This window comes from Crinia signifera, chromosome 6, assembly GCF_055691185.1.
Source record: "Crinia signifera chromosome 6, ASM5569118v1, whole genome shotgun sequence".
Taxonomy (NCBI): Eukaryota; Metazoa; Chordata; class Amphibia; order Anura; family Myobatrachidae; genus Crinia; species Crinia signifera.
The window spans coordinates 92,535,394-92,546,948 of record NC_139222.1 but is presented as its reverse complement, the minus strand read 5'-3'; the positions used below and the strand labels follow the sequence as shown (position 1 = coordinate 92,546,948).

Below are 11,555 nucleotides of genomic sequence, written 5' to 3'. Positions count from 1 at the left end.
AATAAATGATTTACTCATATATAAAAGGGCACTATTATTTATATATATATTTATTTATTAACAGGCAAAAACGTATGTATATGTGTGGTGCAGGAAGTGAATCTTGTAGTTCTACAAGATCCAATAGGCAAGACAGTTTTTGCCTGTCAAAGTACATTGGTTGATGTAGTACTATAAGTACCTGCATCTAGATTTTTCCTTGGTACTCATTTGCCTCTCGTTCCAGGATGAAAGCTACTCAACACTGGGTCGGTCATCTGTAGGAATGGGTGTATTTGGCTGTTGGTTTGGTCCTCCCCCTAGAAGATGAGGCCCAATGCTGAGTAGTACTAGACTTGATTAAGATGGAGGAGAAGTGATAATGTGGCCATACACGTACAGATTTATTGTCAGATCTGACTGGTTGCAACAAAAACATGGTTAGGGATGAGAGCAGATGACAGTTGACCATTTGTTTGGAGATGCTGGAAACCTGACAAACTGTCATTCAGAAATTATCCGATTTTTGTTCCAACCAGCCAAATCTGACAATAAATCTGTAGGTGTATGGCCACCTTTAGTATACTACAATGTGAGTGCCACTGGTGTATGTATAGTGGGTGCAAGGTGTGCGGTGCACTTGGCACTTGGGTCCAGGGGGCCCCACACACAGCACTCCCTGAACCCATTTAATTATAATCATCTCTCTTCCACCCCGCCCATTTTCCAGTTATTCACACATGCGCTGTAAAGGTGTCCACGGGAATGCTGTGCGGGTGCCATGTTTCCGGAGACCTGCACATGTGCAGTAGACTCTGGCTCCATGCATACCTCCCAACTTATTGGAAACAGGATGCGGGAACCTCGCGTGGCGTAGCCGAAAAGGGGTGTGGGCTAAACAAATGAGGGCGTGTCATATGCAAACAATGCCTCCGCTGCCCCCCCCTTTTCACCCCCTGTGACGCTGAATATCTGCTGTGCGCATGCATGCATTCCCAAAAAACAGGACGGTTTCGCGAAAAACAGGACTGTTGGGAGGTATGCACAATGCATGAGCTGCCCAGCAGTTTCATATTGTCATTGTAATGGTGTATGACAATAGATTTGATGCTGTCCTAGTTCTGCTGTCAGCTGTATGACGCTTTATCTGCTTACATAGGGAAAAAAGACAAGGTGATTATTCCTGGAAAGACAACAGATTTAAAGGGGAGAGTTGAATGCCCTATGTAAGCACTACCATGGCAGCATGAGAAAATGTACAGTACTAGGATCTCTTACTCATACAATGCAAAGTCATTTAGTTCCTCTTCAACAGTTCCAGCTGTATTACTGGATGTAGATCACACCTAACAGGGAAATGAATCATACCATCACATGAAGTGAGATATGTAGGCTACTGAATAAGAAAACACATTATACTCATCATATAGGATTGTATGTTCTGCCAAACCCAGAATGGTAAGGATTAGGAGAGAAACTTAAACAGAGAAACCTTGATAAAGTGTTTACTATACCGGCTTGTTGTACAGAGACTAGAGAGAGGGATAACATACACATCACCCCCAGTAACTGTTTTTGTCTACTGTCCACAAGTATCATGCTGATAATGAGGACTGGAAACAGCTTCTGATTGGCTGAGTGCGTCTATAAATCATTCCCACTGTTATTGCTTCTGTGGCTGCTTTACTTACAGTGATATTCCACTAAGAGCTTTTAAAGGGAAATGTTTGCATTTGCATCTGCCTTAAATACCATTTAATGATGGAGGCGATTTTATTATATATTAATAATACTGTCCAGTGATATACTTATTATGGAATTGTGAAATTAAGTATCGCACAAATGTGTTATAATACACCTGAAGTAGCAGTGGCAGGGGCTCTGATATGAACCTATCCTTGCAATGTGTGAAGTGAAGTGATCACTTAATGTCACAGCTGCCTACCCTCCTGAATTCTGCAGGAGACTCCCTGATATAGCAGCAATCTCCCTATCTCCCTTATTAGTCTAGCAATCTACCACATGTCACCTGGCCCACATTACACTGTTACATTTTTTGGGGGGAAAGGAATGAGATAGATACATTTACATTGAATCATCAGCGCCATTTCCCAGCACTTTACCAAGTATTGTATCTCTTACTAACTGCTTTGGGGCTCATCTACAGTTGGATACAAATCATTTTAAAAGATTCCTCTCAGATTTAGCAGTACACACCTACGCTAATAGATGCCACGTTCACTATCTCTTTTCACGGTACTTGTTTCCTAGCACGGCCACAATCTGGAGTAATCGTGTCCCTTAATTAAGGGACACGATTACCCCCGATGGACCCGATTTCTTTTGAAATCAGGTCCATTTTGCCGGCTAGGATACAATATCGGGGGCATCGCGTCGGTCGGGACCATTAACATTGGTCCCGACGCGACCGACGCGATGCCCCCGATATTTCCATAGGCTTCAATGTTAAAAAATATTTTAACATTGAAATCTTGTCGGGAAAGTTAAAATATCGGGGGCATCGCGTCGGTCGGGACCATTAACATTGGTCCCGACGCGATGCGACGCGATGCCCCCGATTTTTACATAGGCTTCAATGTTAAAATATTTTTTAACATTGAAATGGTGAAAAATTGTGAAAAAATGTGAAATGGGCCAATATGACCCATTTCACATTATAGATGTCCCCGTCGTCACCCCACGATAGACGCCAACCCGAAGCGTGGCGAGCGCAGCGAGCCCGCGAGGGGCGGCGGTGCGCGTCCTCCGACCTTTTCATTCCCCTACTATCCACGTCGGCGTGGAGTTGAGAATAGAATAGTGTGGCGAGCGCAGCGAGCCACCGAGCCCGAAGCGTGGCGAGCGCAGCGAGCCCCGCGAGGGGACGCGGATACCTTCACAGTTATACGCGTCCCTTCGCGGCCTTCACAGGTGTCCGTGGCGACGCGGACACCTGTGAAGTCCGCGAAGGGACGCGTTTACCTGTGAAGGTATCCGCGTCCCCTCGCGGGGCTCGCTGCGCTCGCCACGCTTCGGGCTCGGTGGCTCGCTGCGCTCGCCGCACTATTCTATTCTCAACTCCACGCCGACGTGGATAGTAGGGGAATGAAAAGGTCGTAGGACGCGCACCGCCGCCCCGCGCGGGCTCGCTGCGCTCGCCACGCTTCGGGTTGTCGTCTATCGTGGTCTGGAGTTTACGCGCTTACATTTGGGGGGGTTGGGAATTTTTTTCATTGAATCCAATGTAAAATTGGGTCCCAGGGACCCAATTTACATTGGATTCAATGAAAAAAATCGGCTCCAAAATCGGTCGGTCGCGTCGATCGCATCGCATGCGACCAAATCGCATGCGATGCGATCGACCCGATTTTTCCGACACGACCACCCCGATCTAAATCGGTGTGGCCGTGCTAGGAAACAAGTACCCTTTTCACAATCTCTCCATATATGGAACTAGACACGCCCTATGGGTGGAGCATGACACGCCCACTCAATGAGGTGCTTTTGCTAAATTCTACTACCAACTATAATCTCCCTGAAACTAGTTTTCAAAAGTAGGCAAGTATGCTTAATGCAAACACTTCACTTCTCCTTCGGTACCCTGCAATTCTTCTGTTCATGCCCAGACTGCTAAGAGATCCTATGGATCCATCTCGCAGTAGCTATTGCAATGCTGTGCAGCTTATAGGTAACAATAAGAAATAACACATTAAGGAAAAGATTGACAGCTTCCAACTTCCAATTGCCAGAAGTATTGAAAGAACAATACTTCCATTTCCATGACGGAGCCAGGAGACTTCCGGTCTAGGCTGGAAGTGATATAAATGCTGCCAAAGACTACTGGTCCCAGCAGGACAGCTGTATATTATTCTGGACCATACAGAGGTGTTATAACCCAAGGGGCAGGATGTACTAAGCAATTGCGGTACATCCCGCCACACATCGTATTAATTCTAATCGCATATGAACTAACATATGTGATTAGTATTGCAAAGACAGCACTTGCAAAAAGAGCTGCGCTTTGAGAAGCCGCTGGCGCCAATAAGAGCTGCCCTTTGCAATGTGCCTCTGGCGCTGGACTTCCAGGTCTGAACCCTGGGAGTCCCTCAGCGCCAGGCCTCAGGGCATGCTGGGAGGGATCCGTGATGGGGAGAGATGCCCATAGGCTTCTACATGGAATTACCAGCTTTTGCTGGCTATTCCCTACGCAGCGGTACTCCGGCAGAGAGGCTTCAGTGCATATGAAAATATGGTAAAAACCCATGAAAAGCCCTGGGTCCAAGAAGCACTGTAGGAGTGCCCAGACAGCAGGTGAAGGGATATGGTGTGGATGGCTTGGGGCAGCAGGGTCCAGTGTGGGGCAGCGGGGGGGGGGGGGGCAAAAAGAAGGCTTCTATAGGGTAAAGCCAGGAAAAGCTGGCTTTACCCTCTGTGTCGTTTTTAGGGCATTTTTCGTTTAATAGATCCCGGCCAATTTTGGTTTTAGGCTGCAACGCCTATAACAAAAAAACGTCCCTATTTGCCCTCACCAGTAATTCCTCTAACCTTTAGTTTTTTGCTTGTAATCGTGCCCATACTGTATAAAATTGAAAATGATTTGAAGGACCAGAAGATAAGTAATATCATTGGAAAGGGGTGAGGTTCACTGGGGGTGAGTTGGGTGTGAAAATGAGAAAGTGAGAGATATTGGGAGAGTTTTCCCATTTTTTTTAAAGCGGCAATCATTTACACTTGAGAAAAACAGGTCGATTTTGCCATATAAAAAAAATTGGGGAAACTCTCCCAAAATCTCTCACTTTCTGATGTTCACACCTGAATATATTTGACCCAAGGTCGGAGAACTATGTTCATGATGATCTATATTTATGTTTCAGTAAACAACTATAAGAGGAATTACTGGTGGGGGAATAGGGAAGCTTCAGAGAAAGTTCAAGCATAAATTTTATTTTTCTATTTTAAGCTGTATTGCTTCCGTGTTAGATCTGGGCAGTTACACAGATTTCCCCAGAAGGATCCCTGGATGATAAATAATATTAAAGAAACATCTATATGAAGCCCATGATCCTCCCTGTATGTTTATTAATTACTTGACCTTGAAAAACTAACATCAAACAGAAATCCATATGGGGTTGTATAGCTATCATCATGAGACTATGATATACACATCATGTGATTCATCAGGTGATATAAAAGCAACTGACAGCTGACAGCTATACTGGAACTTGTAGTTACATCATGGCACATGGAGAGCCACACGTTTACACTTGTATGCAGTGGTCGGTTATTACGCAACAAAGTGATCATAGGCAGACTGTGCGCACAATCACCAAGAACTGAATGACAGGAAGTGGCCATGGTAATGGAGAGTTAAAGGAGAGTGGTTGGGAAAACACAGGTATGTCATGGATGTTTTTTTTTTTAATATTAAATTTTTATTGAGAATTTTTTTTTTTTCAAAAACAAAAATAATAACAATAAAGCAGGGGGGTACAGAAAGGTAGCAAAAAGAAAGGGAAGGAGGGGGGAGGTAAGGAGGAACATTGCATAGTAAACGACATTGTCTCACTTAGGACTACATGTCAGAGTAATACACCAATATTGCAGTCTGCATCCATTTAACCGGAAAGCATCGCCAGACATAACAACAGGAAACTACTGGGAGCTTAGTATTGATAGGTCTGGAGTGCTGCCGTGAATGTTCGGGTGGTCTGTCCCTTCCAGAAAGACAGACCATCCGAGCCACCTCAAGCATAGTGAGTTAGCAGAGGAGGAGTATTTGTCGTTGGTTGTTTCATAAATAAAATGTTTATGCACCTTGTTTTGAATACATTCTATAGACGGTATAGCCTCTGATTTCCACCCTTTAGCTATACAGGCCTTGGTGGCTATTAAGACGTGTCCTAGAATATATTGTTCTGCAGCTGAAAGCTGTAGTGGGAAAACATGAAGAAGCGCTATAGTTGGGTCAGGAAGAATGGGTCGGTTCGAAATTGAGCTCATAAGATGAAATACTTCCCCCCAGAGAGACCCGAGCAACGGGCATGCCCAAAATACGTGGAATATGTCCCCAATATTTCCGCATTTTCTCCAGCATAGGTTGGAGGACGTAGGCCAAATCTTGTGTAATCTGGCTGGGGTGAAGTATGCCCTATGAATGAGTTTAAAGAACATTTCGGAGTGGTTGATGCAGCGGGAGATCTTAAAACAGGATTTAAATATGTTCTCCCAGTCCTCTTCATTGAAAGATTTGTTCAAATCCCTCTCCCATAGGGTTTGAGATTTCAGTTTGGCCTTACTGTCCATGGAAATCAAATAAGAGTACCACCATGTTATGCCACCTCTATGTGAATAGTCACAGGTCTTTGCTTTAAGAAAGGCTGGAAATTTTGGCTTTTTAAAGGGTGTATCAAGGTGTGAGTGTAACCAACTCCTGATCTGAAGGTAAATGAAAAAATCCTGTTTGGGAATATTAAATTTTTGTTGTAAGTAACTAAAGGGGACGAGATTATCCTCAACAAATAGATCTTCCACTGAGCTGACTCCTTGGTTGATCCATCTCTGTAGCGGTAGATTGGGAATTAGAGATTTCAGAGCTTTAAGGGATAGACAGGGGGCCGGAAGGGCTATATTAGCTATGGAGGCTGTCATTTTATGCCAGACATCTAAGGTCGCTTTGATAGATTTGCATACAGCTGAGGGTTTCCTAGTCTCACTTAGAGGGAGCCACAAAAGGTCCTCAACAGGGATAGGGTGGGAGAGTTTACTCTCTAATATAACCCATGGTTTGGGCTCTTTAAGGTTAAACCAATCCCTAGCCTGGTTCAGCACGCATGCGGCATAGTAAAGTTCAATGTCTGGATATGCCACACCCCCTTCAGATTTAGACCGAGCTAATACTTTCTTTGCTATTCTAGGTTTAGTCCCTCTCCAGATATATTTAGCTAAGAGTTGGTTAAATTTATTAAACCAATGCTTTGGGGGGGCTCTCGGGATGGAGCGAAATAAATACATTAATTTCGGTAAGAGGACCATCTTGGCTGCAGCAACTCTCCCCAGCCAAGACACATCCTGCAACATCCAGTCTCCAGTCAGCCCTGTGAACGCCCTCAACAGAGGGCCGTAGTTACAATCGAACAGGTGTCGTTCTGTCGCCAGGTTTATGCCCAGATACTTAAGTGACCGATTTTGCCACGAATAATTGTATATTGCTTTCAATCTATCAATGGCCTCAGCGGAGAACCCCAGAGGGAGGGCTTCTGTCTTACTGGTATTTAACTTATAAAATGAGATTTCAGAGTAGTCCTGCAGCACTTCATGGAGAGCTGGCAGGGAGACATCGGGGTCTAATATATTCACAAGAATATCATCCGCGAAGAGGCTGATTTTATGGGATGAGTTGCCCACAAATGGGCCTCTTATACCCTCATTGCACCTAATATGTTCAGCCAGAGGCTCGACAGCCAGTGCAAAGATTAAAGGAGAAAGTGGGCATCCCTGTCGGGTACCGTTAGTTATCTTGAACCCCGAGGATGTACAACCATTTGCAAACACTCTAGCTGATGGGGACGAGTAGAGGGCTAAAATGGAGTCAAGTATCCGGCCATTAAAGCCAAATCTTTCCAAGGTAGCTTTCATGTACCCCCAGTGAAGTCTATCAAACGCCTTTTCGGCATCCAATGATAGGACTAAAAGAGGAATGTTCTTTGAAGAGCAGTATTCAATCACCCCCAACTCTCTGCGTGTATTGTCTGGGGCCTGTCTATCCATGACAAAACCAACCTGGTCATTTTTAATGAGAGAGGGGAGGAGAGGACTAATGCGGTTAGCTACTAATTTGGCGTATAGTTTCAAATCAGAGTTAAGGAGTGCAATAGGTCTGTAATTCTGGACTGAAGTTGGGGGTTTTCCCGGTTTAGGGATAGTAATGATACGGGATTCTAGCATTTCAGGGGGGAAGCTTTTGGCCAAAGAGGCCTCGTTGAAGACTCTGAGCAATACTGGGGATAACTGGGCTTTAAAAGTCTTATAGAAGTTGGAGGGGAACCCATCTGGCCCAGGGGCTTTATCAGACGGGAGGGAGTCTATACTAGATTGGACCTCTTTCAGTGTCCAAGGTGCATTAAGGGACAGGTAGGACTCTGGGGATAAGGTAGGAAGGTTGATTTTGTCCAGGAACTTAACTATCTTCTCATGGTGGGGCTGGCAGGTGGACGGGTCATCTTTTAAGTTGTAGAGTTTAGCATAATAATCAGAAAAGGCGTTGGCAATCTCGTTTGGGTCATATATTTTTAATCCCCGGTCGGAATGGATCATATGGATTTTTTCCTTTGCTCTCTTTCCTCTCAGTTTCCTCGCCAATAGCCTACCTGCCCTATTACCAAGTTGGTAGAATTTCTGATTTAGCCTGTTTACATTACGCTGGATTTCCGCCAGATAAAAGCCGTTCACCTTATCTCTAGCTGCATTCAATCGCTTACCCAAGGCTTTATCCGCCGGGTTAGACTTGTGCGCGGCCTCTAGAGTAGAAAGCTCAGCTTCGGCTTGTGCCAAAGATTTTGCATTCTCTCTTTTCAGCTTGGCTGCTATTTGTATGGCAGAGCCTCTAGCTACCGCCTTAAGGGCACACCAATGAGTAAAGGTTGTAGTGTCCTCGGGGGAGTTCTCCTGTAGATAGTAGTCTATTGATGAGCATATAGCCTGTCGAGCCTCTGGCCGAATGAGACACTGTCGACCCAGGCGCCACGGGCCCGGGGCAGTAGTCCTGCGCATTATTTCCCACTCAATATATATAGGGGAATGATCGGACCAGGATCTGGGAAGAATACTGATTTTCTTAAAGGAGTCCAGGGACCATTTATCAGACAAGGCTAGATCAATTCTTGAGTAGGTGCCGTGCACGTGGGAGTAGAAAGTATAATCCCTTACTGAAGGGTGTCTGACCCTCCATACATCGAAGAGATCATGTTCCGCCAGGAGTTGGCGCAGGCCTTTAGAAGGGCCAGAGGGCTGACTGGAAGGCCGAGACGTTTTGCGTGAGCTATCAAGAGATGGGTCTGGGACCAAGTTGAAATCCCCTAGGAGTAACAGGGCTCCCCTGGCCAATTGCTGAATTTTGGTACAAAGTTTTCTACAAAATTGGAGTTGTTTGGTATTAGGGGCATAGCACGACACTATAGTCACTTCTCGATTCTCAAGAGAACCAGTTAAAACCAGATATCTCCCTTCAGGGTCCGAGTATTGGGATGTGAGGGAGAAGGCGCAGTGTTGCGAGACAAGAATCGCAACTCCGGCTTTTTTAGAGGGGCCGTTAGCCATGTAGCAGTGCGGGTAGTTCCTGTCAGAAAATGACGGGGGAGCTGAGTCTAAGAAGTGTGTTTCTTGAACAGCAGCAATTTGAATTTTATGTTTATGGAAATATCTAAGGGCCAATCTCCTCTTATTGGGAGAATTGAGACCCTTGGCGTTTATGGAGATGACATTAACCATTATCGTCTATTTGAAAAACTGCTTGGCAGAACAGAGGCAGACAACAAAAGGTTGTGTTAGAGACAGTGCTAGTAAGTGTCCAATTAGGACCTGGGGGGGGAACTAGGAAAAAAGAGGGGGGAAGGAGGGGGGAACGGATGAAGAAGGAGAAGAGTGGACCCCCATATGGGGGTAAAGTTGGGCGCCGTACCATGGCGGCACTCTAAGGTGGCGTGGGGGTAGTGGTAACATATTCACACCCGGAACAATAACTAAACAAATCTAAAGTATAGGGGAAATATTATCGATGGCCCATACCCTCCATAGATTGTCCCATCAACTCCCCGGGTGTCCCGGGGGGACAGACCTCAGAAAGGTGAAGGTGAGTTTTCTAGGCCCGTAGATACAAACAAAGAGAGCAGACCCCCTGAATAAGTAATAACAAGACTGACAAAACGGTAGGAAAGCAGCCTATTAAGGCTATATGCCTAAGGATAACAGTAAAGAGCGAGCTTTTGAGCAACTTCAATAGCGGAAGCAAAAGAAACAGTTCTCTAGACCGCATATTATGGCCATTTAAAACTAGACAAAAACATTTAAACTGTAAACAAGCGGAATAAAGAGAAATAAAAGTTTTCTACACATAACAGGCTCACTGGTTCGACCCTGATGCAGACCAGTCCAGCTGAAGTCCGCGCTCAGGTGGCGGGGAAGTTGAAGCGCTCGCTGGGGTTAATGTGGATAGGAAGCGTTTCCCTTCGTCAACTGACGACAGAGCAATCGTAGAGCCCTCTCGATTGATTAACAACTTTGTGGGAAACCCCCATCTGTACAGAATATTCTCTTTACGTAGAACAGAGGTTATAGGGTAAAAGGAGCGTCTCTTGGCCAAGGTAGCTTGAGATAAGTCACCGTAAATTTGGAGCTGATCCAAAATTCTTGATGAGTCTTCGGACGGTCTGGCAGCTTTGAGAATTGCTTCTTTCACATGGAAGAAATGTATCCGCATTAGGACATCTCGCGGGGCATCCTTGGGGGCACCTTTAGCCTTGGGCAGTCTGTGGATTCTGTCTATCAGAAAGTCTGCAGAGGGTCTGTTAGGAAGAAGTTTTTGGAAGACATTCACAGCAAAATCATTCAAGCTACTATTTGAGACCGACTCGGAGATTCCCCGCATTTTAATGTTGTTCCGTCTCGATCTGTCCTCCAGGTCTGAGACTTTATCACGTAGGGCGGCAACTTCTGCTTCCAGGGCCTCATGAGAAGAGATTAGCTCGTTATGAGAGGAAACAACCTCTCCCATCTTGGATTCAATATGAACGGTGCGCTCACCAAGGTCGTCAATTGACTTCTGGCAGTCCCGAAGCGTTGCTTTAAACTCCTCTGAGACATCCTGTTTAAATTGTGACAGCAGTAGTTTCATAGAGCCTACAGTAAGAGCTTGACTGTCTTCCAACGCATCGGCGGCTGGAGCAGAGCTGTTAGATGGCGCCGCACCCAGCCTCGAGGGGTTAGGTAGGTTTTTCTTAGGTGGCTGTTCACCAACCTCGTCCAATGTTTTGGGTCTTGCCGGGGAAGGTTTAAAAAAGGCTACCTGGGGGACAGGTTTAGGAGTTTTGGCGCGTTTAGCAGGCATAATTCGGCCAGGAGCTTCGCCAATATCGTAATGCTGATCGATACTTTGTTCGGTTAACTCGTACAGATGAGGGTGTTATTGTTATGATAAGCGACAGTCTGCGGTAGTTACATGTCCGGGTGAAGAACGTGGAGTGTGTCAAGTCATCTCCCTTAACATTCACATATACATGGAGTAGCTATATGGCTAGAGGCCACAAGGTGGCGCCACAGGCACATTAATAGCTTATAGGCTTGAGGTACCTCTTTGAGCCTGGATCGATATAGAAGTGAACAACAGGGGGCTGGAGATGGCTGCAGATGGCTGCAGCTTCCTTATGGTTTCAATTCAATATTAGATAGTGTGCTGTATTGCAGCCTGTGTGGTTATTATAGAAAGTGAGAGTGCCACTGATATTGTAATTGCCTCTGGGAGCCCAGGTAGCTGTGGCAAGTCCTCTTAGAGCTGCCTTCCTTTAGGGTCACTTGGAGCTGTT

At 45.5% G+C, this 11,555-nt stretch overlaps 1 protein-coding gene across 1 annotated transcript in view; it reads right to left on the bottom strand.

The window, feature by feature from the left end:
- Window positions 1–11,555, bottom strand: part of LOC146007815 (uncharacterized) — a 145,502-nt gene that overhangs the window by 28,862 nt on the left and 105,085 nt on the right. The gene's annotated exons all lie outside the window — the stretch shown is intronic.